The following is a 12,081-nucleotide window of genomic DNA, read 5'->3' on the forward strand; positions in this document are numbered from 1 at the left end:
CTGAAATTAGTGGTGGTCTGGGGCCATCAAAATCATAATAATGAGAAAAGACAAAAAGAGTACAGTCCACATAGAAGTGTTTTGTGAAAACTTTAGTTTCAGATACATATTTGGGGAAGTGTTATTCTGCATCCTAATTTCTCATTAAGCTTTGCCATCAAAATGTTTGAGCAACCTGCACTACACAGTTACTAAGTTGGGGTGCATCTGTGTAATCCATTACGAAACGCTTAGCCTTAATCCTTCCAGATACACGATTTTTTATATCCTGAAGCCAACTTGCTCCAACCCATGGGGGATAGGAAGGAAAAGGTGGAATTGGGTTAATTATGTACTAGAGATGTTATCTCCCCAGTAAGCATTCGTTCATCAAATATTTACTAAGCATCTGATCCATCTTGGCCTCTTCTAGGCAGTAAAGAGATGGAGAAAACAAAACAGGTAAGTTCTAATGAAGCTTACATTCTGGTGGGCCACAGTCAGGGAAACAGAGTAGAAATCGCCCACCTAATAGAGACTGCAGCTACTTTAGGAGCTGCGATCTGCATGGGCACCTCCTCCCCGAAATTCCAGTCATTCCACTTACAACAGGTTCTGATTCATTATGCCCTTCAGCATCAATGAGGTGATCAACCTCAACACACAAAATTTAGAAAAAGGAAAAATTGGAAAATGAAGGCAGCTGGAAATGAAGGAGAAATTGGATAATGCAATCCCAAAACTATTTACTACAGCTTTCAGAATACTGTTAAGATGCTCTAGAACTGCCATGAAGAGATGACAGTAAGTCATAGAGCTTTTAGCCCTATAGTTAAAAATATGTCCTTTTGACCTGTGGGTAAGATTGTTCTACTGCTTTTGAGAGTCTTTTTCATGTTTATAGATGTTGATACTTTCTGAACAATGGATTCTGTATGTAGGAGCAAATGGGCTATGAATCATCAATATGGAGTCAATAAATAATTGGACTAGTGCTTCCTTTGTTGCTACACTACAGCAAAGCTGTATGATAAAGAAACTTTCTTAGAGACTTTTTTTTTAAGTTTAGCAAATGCTATATGCATAGACGAAGCACATGTGCCTGGGGATGGAAGTATCTGGGGATGGTTTGCAAAGTGAGTTGAATTTCTGGCCAATGGCAGGTAAGGACATGGCAAAGGATGAAACTGTGAGCTCAGGTGGAAATGGTCTTCAGGCCCTGGGTGCATGTGTCTGTGTGTGGTGCTTGAACAGGTTGAGATTTTATTCCAAAGTTCATCAAATGGTTAATAAGAACCAACTGTGTGTACATTAGGCTCATATGCTAACACAAGGAAAAGACACAGTCCCTGCCCCCAAGTTGCTGATCAGGGGAAGACAGGAAAAGGAACTGGCAATTATGATACCTTGAGGCAAGAGGTGTGATGAGGCAGGGACAGGACGTTCTCAGGAGGAAGACTAACTCATACTTCTTTCCTGGGAAAAAATGTAAATTAGTAGGTAGTTGGTAATTAGAAAGCAAACGAGGGAGGTAAGCAATGAAAGAGGGAAGTAAAATTAAGGAGATCACAGGAAAATGTCAGGCAAGTTAAAGAATAAAGGACTATTTACATGTGCAGTCTAAGGGATACCACAAGACCTCCAACCTGCTAGAATATCTGTAATTCCAACAGTGAAACTAGGAGTATCATTTTCAGGACACTGTATTGCCAGGATGGAGAAGGGGCATAAAGAATTTCTTCAGCTTACCTATTTTACCATGGAAAGCAGAATCCATGGCTCTGAGAAGATGGGAAAGAGGACCCATGGGTTTGGAAGAATGCTGCAGAAAAGAACTAAAAGTTTTAAACAAACTTTTGGTCATGGAATTCTTTGAGAATATGTTGTAATTAAGGGCCATTTTCCCAGAAAAAAACCATACCACAAAGTTTTGCATTGAATTTCATGGGGCCTCTGGCATCAGGTTAAGAATTCCTGGTGTAAAGCATAGGGCTTTATCTGGTGTGGACAGCCTCCAGGGGAGTGCCATGGGGGAGTCCCTGGGCAGCCGGGGGAGCCAGTGAAGGGAGAAGGAATGCTCTGGAAGAGAGGACGAAGGACTCAACAAGAAACTTCACAAGTTTCGAAACATTGGCTCTGGAAGGTAATGATGTACTATGATGAAAAGAAGCTATGCCATGTTGATAGCGTAAGGTAAAGATTCTTAGCCATTCTTTTAAAATGAAGGTTTATCTACCCACCTTATTCTTGTAGAAGAGGGGTTGGCAAACAGGTTTTCAGCCAAATCTAGCCCTCTGTTTTTATATAGCCAGCTGTTTATTTTCTTGTGATCTGAAAGCTAAGAAGCTATAAATGGTTGAAAAAAAAAGATCAACAAAAGAATATTATTTCATAATGTGAAAATTATTTGAAATTCAAATTTCAGTGTCCATAAAGTTTTATAGAAATGCAGCCAGTTGCATGTGTTCCCATATTGTCTGTCTATGGCTGCTTTCCTACTACAGTGGCAGAATTGGGTAGTTGCAATAGAAATCAAATGACCCCCAAAATCTGAAATATGTACTATGTGGTTCTCTACAGAAAATTTGCCAAACCAAAAGTCCTAAGTGAAGGGGAGCGGTTGTAGCTCAGTTGTTGAGTACCTGCTTCCCACGTCTGAGGTCCTGGGTTCAATTCTGATACTTCCAAAAAATTTTTAAGAAGTCCTAAGTGAAAATGTGAATTATTTGTGGCTAATACTAACAAATTAATTACTCTCATAAAACTGATCATTTAATTTCTACCTAAACACCAGTTGGACTAGAGCAGTGTTTCTTAACCAGGGGTCCATAGACCCCTAAAGCGTCCATGAAAGATTTCAGGGAGTCTGTGAGCTTGAATTGAAAATTAAAAAAAAAAAAGTTATTCTTATGGGGACGTGTTGGTGCAGGTGTGATATATTTATTAAAAAATACACAGTACAGTGTGGTCTTAGTAAGGGGTCCATGGTTTTCACCTGACTGGTGGCAAAGGGGTCTGTGGAACAAAAAGGTTAAGAACCCCTGGACTAGAGATTGATTTTTTAAAAAGATCTCAACTAATCTTCATACTTATATTGAACTTTAGGAACCCCTATCACTAAAGAGAATAAAAATAATGCAATAAATCCATACATGAACTTTTTTTTTTTAAGATTTATTTTATTTATTTCACTCCCCTCCCCACTGCTGTCTGCTCTCTGTGTCCGTTTGCCATGTGTTCTTCTGTGTCTTCTTGTATTCTTGTCGGCGGCACCAGGAATCTGTGTCTGTTTTTTGTTGTGCCATCTTGCTGCGTCAGCTCTCTGTGTGTGCGGCACCACTCCTGGGCAGGCTGAACTTTTTACGCATGGAGCGGCTCTCCTTCTGGGGCGTACTACTTGTGCTTGGGGCACCCCTATGCGGGGGACACCCCTGTGGGGCAGGGCACTCTTTGAGCGTGGCAGCACTGTGCATGGGCCAACTCACCACATGGGTGAGGAGGCCTTCGGGATCAAACCCTGGACCCTCCATATGGTAGGCAGACGCTCTATCAGCTGAGCCACGTCTCCTTTCCCATACATGAACTATTAATCTAATGTGATCCCTTAAAAATTTTTAAATACGGGGGGAAACAAGGCGATATAAAAATTATGAGATACAATTTTTTAGTATGAAATCATAGAATCTGATTTATTTCTCTTGACTACTACTCGGTTTCTAGTCTTTAGGAAATCATTAGCAGTCCAGGGGGGTAGGAACAATCTAGAGGAGGTACCAAAAGACTGACTCTGGAAGTGGCAGTAATGAATCTTGGGAGCAGTAGCTGAGAATGTGAAATAAAATTTAAAGTTGTCTTGCAGCACCAACACATAGCATCTGGGTTCTTTGTGGTATAGGCCCCCAGGCAGCACAACTACATTTCACTAAGAGTCAACTGGGGCAAGCAGATTTGGCCCAATGCATAGGGCATCCGCCTACCACATGGGAGGTCCAAGGTTCAAACCCAGGGTCTCCTAACCCGTGGAATGAGCTGGCCCATGCACAGTGCTGATGTGCGCAAGAAGTGCCGTGCCATGCAGGGTTGCCACCCCACCCCCAGGGGAGCCCCACGCACAAGGAGTGCGCCCCCTAAGGAGAGCCACCCAGTGCGAGAAAAGTGCAGCCTGCCCAGGAGTGGAGCCGCACACATGGAGAGCTGACACAGCAAGATGACACAACAGGGGGAGACACGGATTCTGGGTGCCGCTGACAAGAATACAAGTGGACACAGAAGAACAATCAGCAAATGGACACAGAGAGCAGATAACTGGGGGGAGGGACAGGGAAGGGGAGAGAAATAAATAAAAATAAATAAATCTTAAAAAAAAAAAAGAGTCAACTGAGAAATCTGATTGTAAGAATGTCCCCCATTCCCAGGCCCAGGTTCGTGAAGTAGAGGGCATTCCAGGATTCAGATGTTGACCCAATCATGCCATTACATACCAAACACTTCAGTAATTATCCTGTCATTTCTATGAGATACATAATATTATGGCTATTTTATGCATGTCACATCATAAAACAGTGTGAGGGAGGGAAGATACAGAGCAAGATAGGAAAGTTTCTAGAAAGTGCCGGAAAAATGAGATAATCAAATCAAAGAGTCTATCAAGGAGAAAAATAAGAGGAATGACTTTTTAAAAATTATTTTTTCAGCTAAGAGCCCTCCAATGCTTCAGGTTTTTTCTTTAAAAAAAAAAAGTTTTATTGAGTTATAATTTACATACCATACAATTTACCCATTTAAAGTGCACAATTCAATAGTTTTTTAAATAAAATTTGACTAAAGTATATCATTCGTACATGAACACACATAAAAAGTTGTAAACTTACGAAACTAATATGCATATCATCATACCCATATATCACCCCACCAGCAACACCTTACTTGTTGTGAAACATTTGTTACAAACTATGAAAGAGCATCATCCAAATATTATTAATTATAGCCTATATCTTATATTTGGTGTATTTTATCCCCAACCCACCGATTTTTAACACCCTGCATTAGCATTATACATTTGTTATATTAATAGTTCATGAGAGGCAAGTGGACTTGGCCCAATGGACAGGACGTCCACCTACCACATGGGAGGTCCACGGTTCAAACCCCGGGCCTCCTTGACCCGTGTGCAGCTGGCCCATGCGCAGTGCTGATGCGCGCAAGGAGTGCCATGCCACGCAGGGGTGTCCCCCGCGTAGGGGAGCCCCACGCACAAGAAGTGTTCCCCGTAAGGAGAGCCACCTAGCGCGAAAGAAAGTCCAGCCTGCCCAAGAATGGCGCCGCACATACACAGAGCTGACACAAGATGACGGGACAAAAAGAAACACAGATTCCCGGTGCTGCTGATAAGGATAGAAGTGGTCACAGAAGAACACACAGCAAATGGACACAGAGAGAAGACAACTGGGGGGGGGGGGGAAGAGAAAGAAGAAAAAAAAGTTCATGAGAGAACATTCTCATATTTGTCCTGCTAACCACAGTCCATCTTCTACCACTGGATTACCTGGGTTATACAGTCCAATGCTTTGTACAAATCCATTCAAAATGTACACTTCAGTGGCTCTCATTTTCATCTCAGAGTTGTGCTGTCATCATCTCAGTCAATTTTAGAACGTTTTTATTACTCCAAAAGGAAAAATCCCTTATCCCCTTATACTCCACAGTTTTGTCTCTTAGAATTAATATATCTTCTTTGCCATTGCTGCAAAATATTACTGTTATTAATATCTATCATCCATAAATTACATTAGTTGTAATTTTCCAGTGTATCACCATACACTTAACAGTTTGAAAAAGAACATTCTTATATTTATACTATTAACCACAATCTTCATCTACCACTGAAATCACTTTGTTGTACAGTTCCTAAATTATTCTCTAGTTTCCTTTCAACTGACATTTACGACCACAGACTACCCCTTTCAGCCACAATCTCATTTATGAATCAGCAATGTTAGTTATACTCACTATAATGTATTACCATTAACTCTATTCATTTCCACACGTTTACAATAAACCTTATTTAAAATTCTACATACACTGAGCATCAATTCGCATTCTCAACCCACATTCTATTTCCTAGTAACCTATACTCTGTGAGTTTAAAAATCATCATACTTAGTTCATATTAGTGAGGCCATACAATATTTGTCCTGTTGTGTCTGCCTTACTTCACTTAACATAACATACTCAAGGTTCATCCATGCTGTCATATGCATCCCAATTTCATTTCTTCTTATAGCTGAATTGTATTCCATGGTGTGTATATACCACATTTTGTTTATCCATTCATTGTTTGATGGACACTTGGACTGGTTCCATATTGTAGCAATTGTGAATAATGCTGCTATGAACATCAGGGTGCAAATATCAGTTTGTGTCTTTGGTTTCAGCTCCTCTGAAGATATTCCTAGTGATGGGATTGCTGGATCATACGGCAGTTCTATAGTCAGCTTCTTGAGGTACTTCCAAACTGCCTTCCACAGAGACTGCACCACTCTACATTACCATTAGTGAAGGAGTGTTCCTATCTCTCTACATCCTCTCTAGCACTTGCAGTTTTCTGAGTTTTTTTGATGATGGCCATTCTATAAGGTGTGAAATAGTATCTCGCTATAGGTTTGATCTGCATTTCCTTAATAGCTAGTGATGTTGAACATTTTTTCATGTGCTGTTTGACCATTTGTATATCTTCTTCGGAGAAATGCCTATTTCAGTTTTTTGCCCATTTTTAATTGGGTTGCTTGTCTTTTTTATCATTGAGTTGTAAGGCCTCTTTATATAACACGGATATCCAACCCTTGCTGAATATGTGGTTTCCAAATATTTTCTCCCATTGAGGCTGTCTTTTTACTTAACAGTCTTTTGAAGAACAAAAGTTTTATTTTGAAGAGATCCTATTTATCGGTTTTTTTCCTTTTGTTGCTCATGCATTGGGTGTAAGGTTTAAGAAACTGCCACATACTCCATGATCTTGAAGATGTTTCTTTACATTTTCTTCTAGGAGTTTTATGGCTGTAGATTTTATATTTAGTTTGTGGTCCATTTTGAGTAAATTTTTGTATAAGGCATGAGGTAGGGGTCTTCTTTCTTTCTTTTGGATATGGATATCCAGCTCTCCCAGCACCATTTATTGAATAGGCTGTTCTGGCCCAGGTGGGTGAGCTTGACAGCCTTGTCAAAAATCATTTGGCTGTAGATGTGAGGGGCTATTTCTGGGATAAAACTCACTTGATCATGGTATATAATTCGTTTTTTAAAAAAAAGATTTATTTAATTTATTTCTCCCTCCCCCCTCCACCCCCCACCCCCCTGAATTGTTTGTGCTTGCTGAGTCTGTTCATTGTGTGCTCTTCTTCCTTTTATAGGAGACACCAGGAACTGAACCTAGGAGCTTCCATGTGGGAGGGAAGCGCCTAATTGTATGAACCATCTCCACTCCCTGTTTTATTGTGTTTCTGATGTTTCCCTCCTTGTGTCTCTTGTTGTGTTATCTTGTTGCATCAGTTTTGTATGCCAGCTAGTCATGTCAGCTCACTGTCTTGCTTGTCTTCGTTAGGAAGCACCAGAACCAAACCCAGGACCTCCAATGTGGTAGGTGGGAGCTCAATCACTTGAGCCACATCTACCTCCCTATAATTCTTTGTGTGCTTTTGGATTTGGTTTGCAGGTATTTTGTTGAGGATTTTTGTATCTATATTCATTAGAGAAATCGGTCTGTGATTTTCTTTTTTGGCAGTATCTTTATCTGGTTTCAGTTTTAGAGTGACACTGGTTTCTTAGAACGAGTTTGGTAGCGTTCCTTCCTGTTCAATTTTTTTGGAAGTGCTTAAGCAAGATTGGTATTAAATCATTTTTGAATGATTGGTAGAATTCAACTATGAAGCCATCTGGTCCTAGTCTTTCCATCTTTGTGAGGTTTGTGATGATTGTTTCAATCTTTTTACTTGTGATTGGTTTGTTGAGGTCTTCTATTTTTTTCTAGGGTCAGTGTAGGTCATTCATGTTTTTCTAAGAATTTGCCCATTTCATCTATGTTGTCTAGTTTGTTGGCAATAGTTATTCATAGTAACACATTATGATCACTTATTTCCACGGGGGCCAGTAGTAATGTCCCCCTTCTCATTTCTGATTTTATCTATTTGTATCTTCTCTCTTTTTCTTTGTCAGCCTAGATAAGGGTTTGCCTGTTTTGTCGATCTTCTCAAAGAATCAACTTTTGGTTTTGTTGATTTTCTGTATTGTTTTTTGTCTCAATTTCATTTATTTTTTAAAAAATGTATTTATTGTCTTATTTTTAAAGATATATAGATCACACAAAATGTTACATTAAAAAAATATAAGAGGTTCCCATATGCCCCATTCCCTATCCCCCCCACTCCTCCCACATCAACAACCTTTTTCATCAGTGTGGCACATTCATTGCATTTGATGAAAACATTTTGTAGCACTGCTATACTGCATGGGTTATAGTGTACATTGTAATTTACACTCTCCCCCAGTCCATTCAGTGGGTTATGGCAGGATATATAGTGTCCTGCATCTGTCCCTGCAATATTAATTCAGGACAACTCCAAGTTGTCCTGAAAATGCCCCCATATCACACCTCTTCTTCCCTCTCCCTGCCCTCAGCAACTCCTGTGGCCACTGTCTCCACATCAATGACACAATTTCTTCCATTGCTAGACTCACAGTAGTTCTATAGTAGAATACCAGTAAGTCCACTCTAATCCATATTTTATTTCTTCCCTGTGGACCCTGGGATGGTGATGTCCACTCCACCTCTAAATCAAGAGGAGGCTTACATCCCTCATGGCTGATGGATGGGATTCTCCTGCTTGCAGTTGTAAACTCTCTTGGTTCCTTGGTTCACTTCCCTATTAGCTGACTTGGGTAAGTTGAATGAACCTGAGAGCGGGTGTTGCAACTCTGCTGAGGCTCAGGGCCCAGCGGCACATGGACAGGCCAGAGATTCAAGTCTCCTGAGTATGCACCAACCCCAATGCCATCCACAGGTTCAGTAAAAGTGACAGAAGAGGCACGTGTGCAGAGGTCACATCTGAGCCCAACTCCATCACACTCAGGAGCACAAATTCCAAAGTAGGGCCCACGGGCAAGGCACTGAACTCCAGAACCCATCTGCTATGACCATAGGACTTGGGTGTCTCTGTAGTCCTCAGGAGCACCACAACCTGGGGTTGTATCTACTTTGGCTGTCTCCAGGATCCTGCTGAGATGTGCATAAGTGCAACCCCTCTGATGACCTCCGACTCATTTTGAAGTCTCTTAGCCATATAAACTCATTTGTCTTTACCATTTCCCCCTTTTATTCAAGGCCTTTTTCTAGTTGCATCACCAGCTGGTGATTGGTAATAATCCCTCAGCACCAGGGAGACTCATCCTCAGAAGTTATGTCCCATGCTGTGGGGAAGGTAGTGCATTTACATGCTGAGTTTGGCTTAGAGAGTAGCCACATTTGAGCAACATGGAGGGTCTCAGGAGGCAACTCTTAGCACCCTTCAGCTCTAGGCTTAGTAGAAATTTCAAGCACACAGGTTCATAAGTGTAGCAGTTTGATATAGTTATGAATTCCAAAAATAGATATTGGATTATGTTTGTAATCTGGTCTGTACCTGGGCATGACAAAATTATGATTAAGGCTTTGATTGGGCCATGTCATTATGGCATTGAGTCCCCATCCCTTAGTGGGAGGGGACTCACAGATAAAAGGCATGGCAAAGGACAGAGTTGAGGATTCGTAATGTTGGAGTTTTGATGTTGGAGTTTGATGCTGAAGGCTAAAGCTGGATCCCTGGGAAGTAAACACACAGAGGAAAGAGAAGCAAGCCCCAGGAAGAAAGGAACCTTGAACCCAGAGAGAAGCAAGCCCCTGGAAGGGAAGAACCCAGGAAGCCTGAACCCTCACAGACGTCAGCAGCCATCTTGCTCCAACATGTGAAAATAGACTTTGGTGAGAGAAGTAACTTACGCTTTATGGCCTGGTATCTGTAAGTTCCTACCCCAAATAAATACCCTTTATAAAAACCAACCAATTTCTGGTATTTTACATCAGCACCCCTTTGACTGACTAACACAATAAGCATAGTCTTCAGTATCAAGGGTCCATCATTAGACCATCCTTCTTCATTGGTCTTTGCCCTTGCACTTGGAGGATTGTTGCTGCACCATTGGGGAATGTGACAGAGTTTCCCGGAATAGGAACTCAGCACTCTCTCAGTTGTTGTGTGTAATGCTACCCACTGGGAAAGGGAAAAAAGGGTTTGATGTTCAGTATATGGGAATACCCTATATTGCATATGTGACTTTACTGTGATCTAAAACTTATTTGAAGATATAATAAAAATTTTTTTTTAAAGTATTTAAACACTGAGGAAGTATGGAAGGATTGCCACTGTACATACAGGGCAACAACTATTACAGTGATGAAAGGCATAACATCAAAAAAGTTTTATGATACTTTTCATTTTTTAATACCCCAATTTATTTTTTACTTTAATTTTTCTAAATTATTATGTATTCTATTTCTAATCTTTAAACCTATCATTAATATTTCATTTTCTTATCAATTGAATTTGACAATATATTAGGTTTCATTTCTGAAGAAGTTTTGGATCACAGAGGGGTTCAACTATGGCAGGGGAGGAGCACTGATGTGGGGTGTCATTGATGGGGGATGTATGGGTGGGAATTCTCCAGGGCATACATATAGGGTATATAGATATATTCAGATATTCTTTGGGTATTGTCAATTTCATTTATTTTTCCTCTGATCTTTGGTATTTATTTCCTTCAGCTTCATTTGGGATTAAATTGTTGTTCTTTTTCTACTTCCTCCAGGTTTGCAGTAGGTTTCGTGTAATTTCAGTCTTTTTAAATTTGTTGAGACTTGTGTTGTGACCCAACATATAGTCTATACTAGAGAAGGATATAAGTGCTCGAAAAGAATATACATTATTTTAGTTTGCCAAAAGGGGTGCCAATGCAAAGTATGAGAAATCTGTTGGCTTTTATAAAGGGTATTTATTTGGGGTAAAACTTGCAGTTCCAAGGCCATGAACAGTCTAACTCAAGGAACCATAGAAGTGCTTTTTCATCAAAGTCAGCTGCCACTTGTTGAAGCAAGATAGCTGGTGATCTCTGTCTGTACTCTCTCTCCCTTCCCAGCTGGGGTTTCCTCTCTTGGGATCAGCTTCTCTGTTTTCTTACTGATTTCAGCTGAAAGCTATCAGGCATAAGGCTCATGTCTCCCCTGGGCCTCAGCTCCTGAGCCTTTCCTTTCTGTCATATGGCAGGGTAAAAAATAGCAGAGCTCTCTTTTCTGGGGTGTCTCTTTTTTTTATTGGACCCAGCAAGAGGGCAGAGACTCAACCTGAGCCATGCCTTAATGAGGTAGTCCAAATGAAAAAAGTTCTCATGCCCATAAGAGTGGACCAGCCCACACATAATCTTTTTGGGATTCATAAAATAATCTCAAACTGCCACATATATCATGCAGCTGTGGGCTGTAATGCTATATAAATGCCTATTACGGCTAGTTCATTTATCATATTATTCAAGCTCTTTGTTTCCTTATTTGTCCTCTGCTCAGTGGTGCTGAGAGTGGTGTATTGAAGTCTCCAACTATTATTGTAGAGATGTCTAGTTCTCCCTTCAATTTTACCAGTGTGTGCCTCATGTATTTTGGGGCACCCTGGTTAAATACAGAAATATTTATTTTTTTCTTGATGAATTGTCCCTTTTATTAATATATAATGACCTTCATCTCTTATAACAGTTCTGCAATTAAAATCTATTTTGTCTGATATTAGTATTTTTACTTCAGATTTTTATTATTATTTGCATAGAATATCTTTTTCCAATCTCTCACTTTCAACCTGGTTGTGTCCTTCTGAATGAGCTGAGTCTCTTGTAGATAGCATATAGATGACTAATTTTTAAAAATTCATTCTCTCAGTGTGTCTTTCGATTGGGGAATTCAATCCATTAATTTTCAATGTTAATATTGTAAGACATTACTTACTTTGTCCATTTCATCCCTTG

This window comes from Dasypus novemcinctus, chromosome 5 (assembly GCF_030445035.2).
Source record: "Dasypus novemcinctus isolate mDasNov1 chromosome 5, mDasNov1.1.hap2, whole genome shotgun sequence".
Lineage (NCBI taxonomy): Eukaryota > Metazoa > Chordata > Mammalia > Cingulata > Dasypodidae > Dasypus > Dasypus novemcinctus.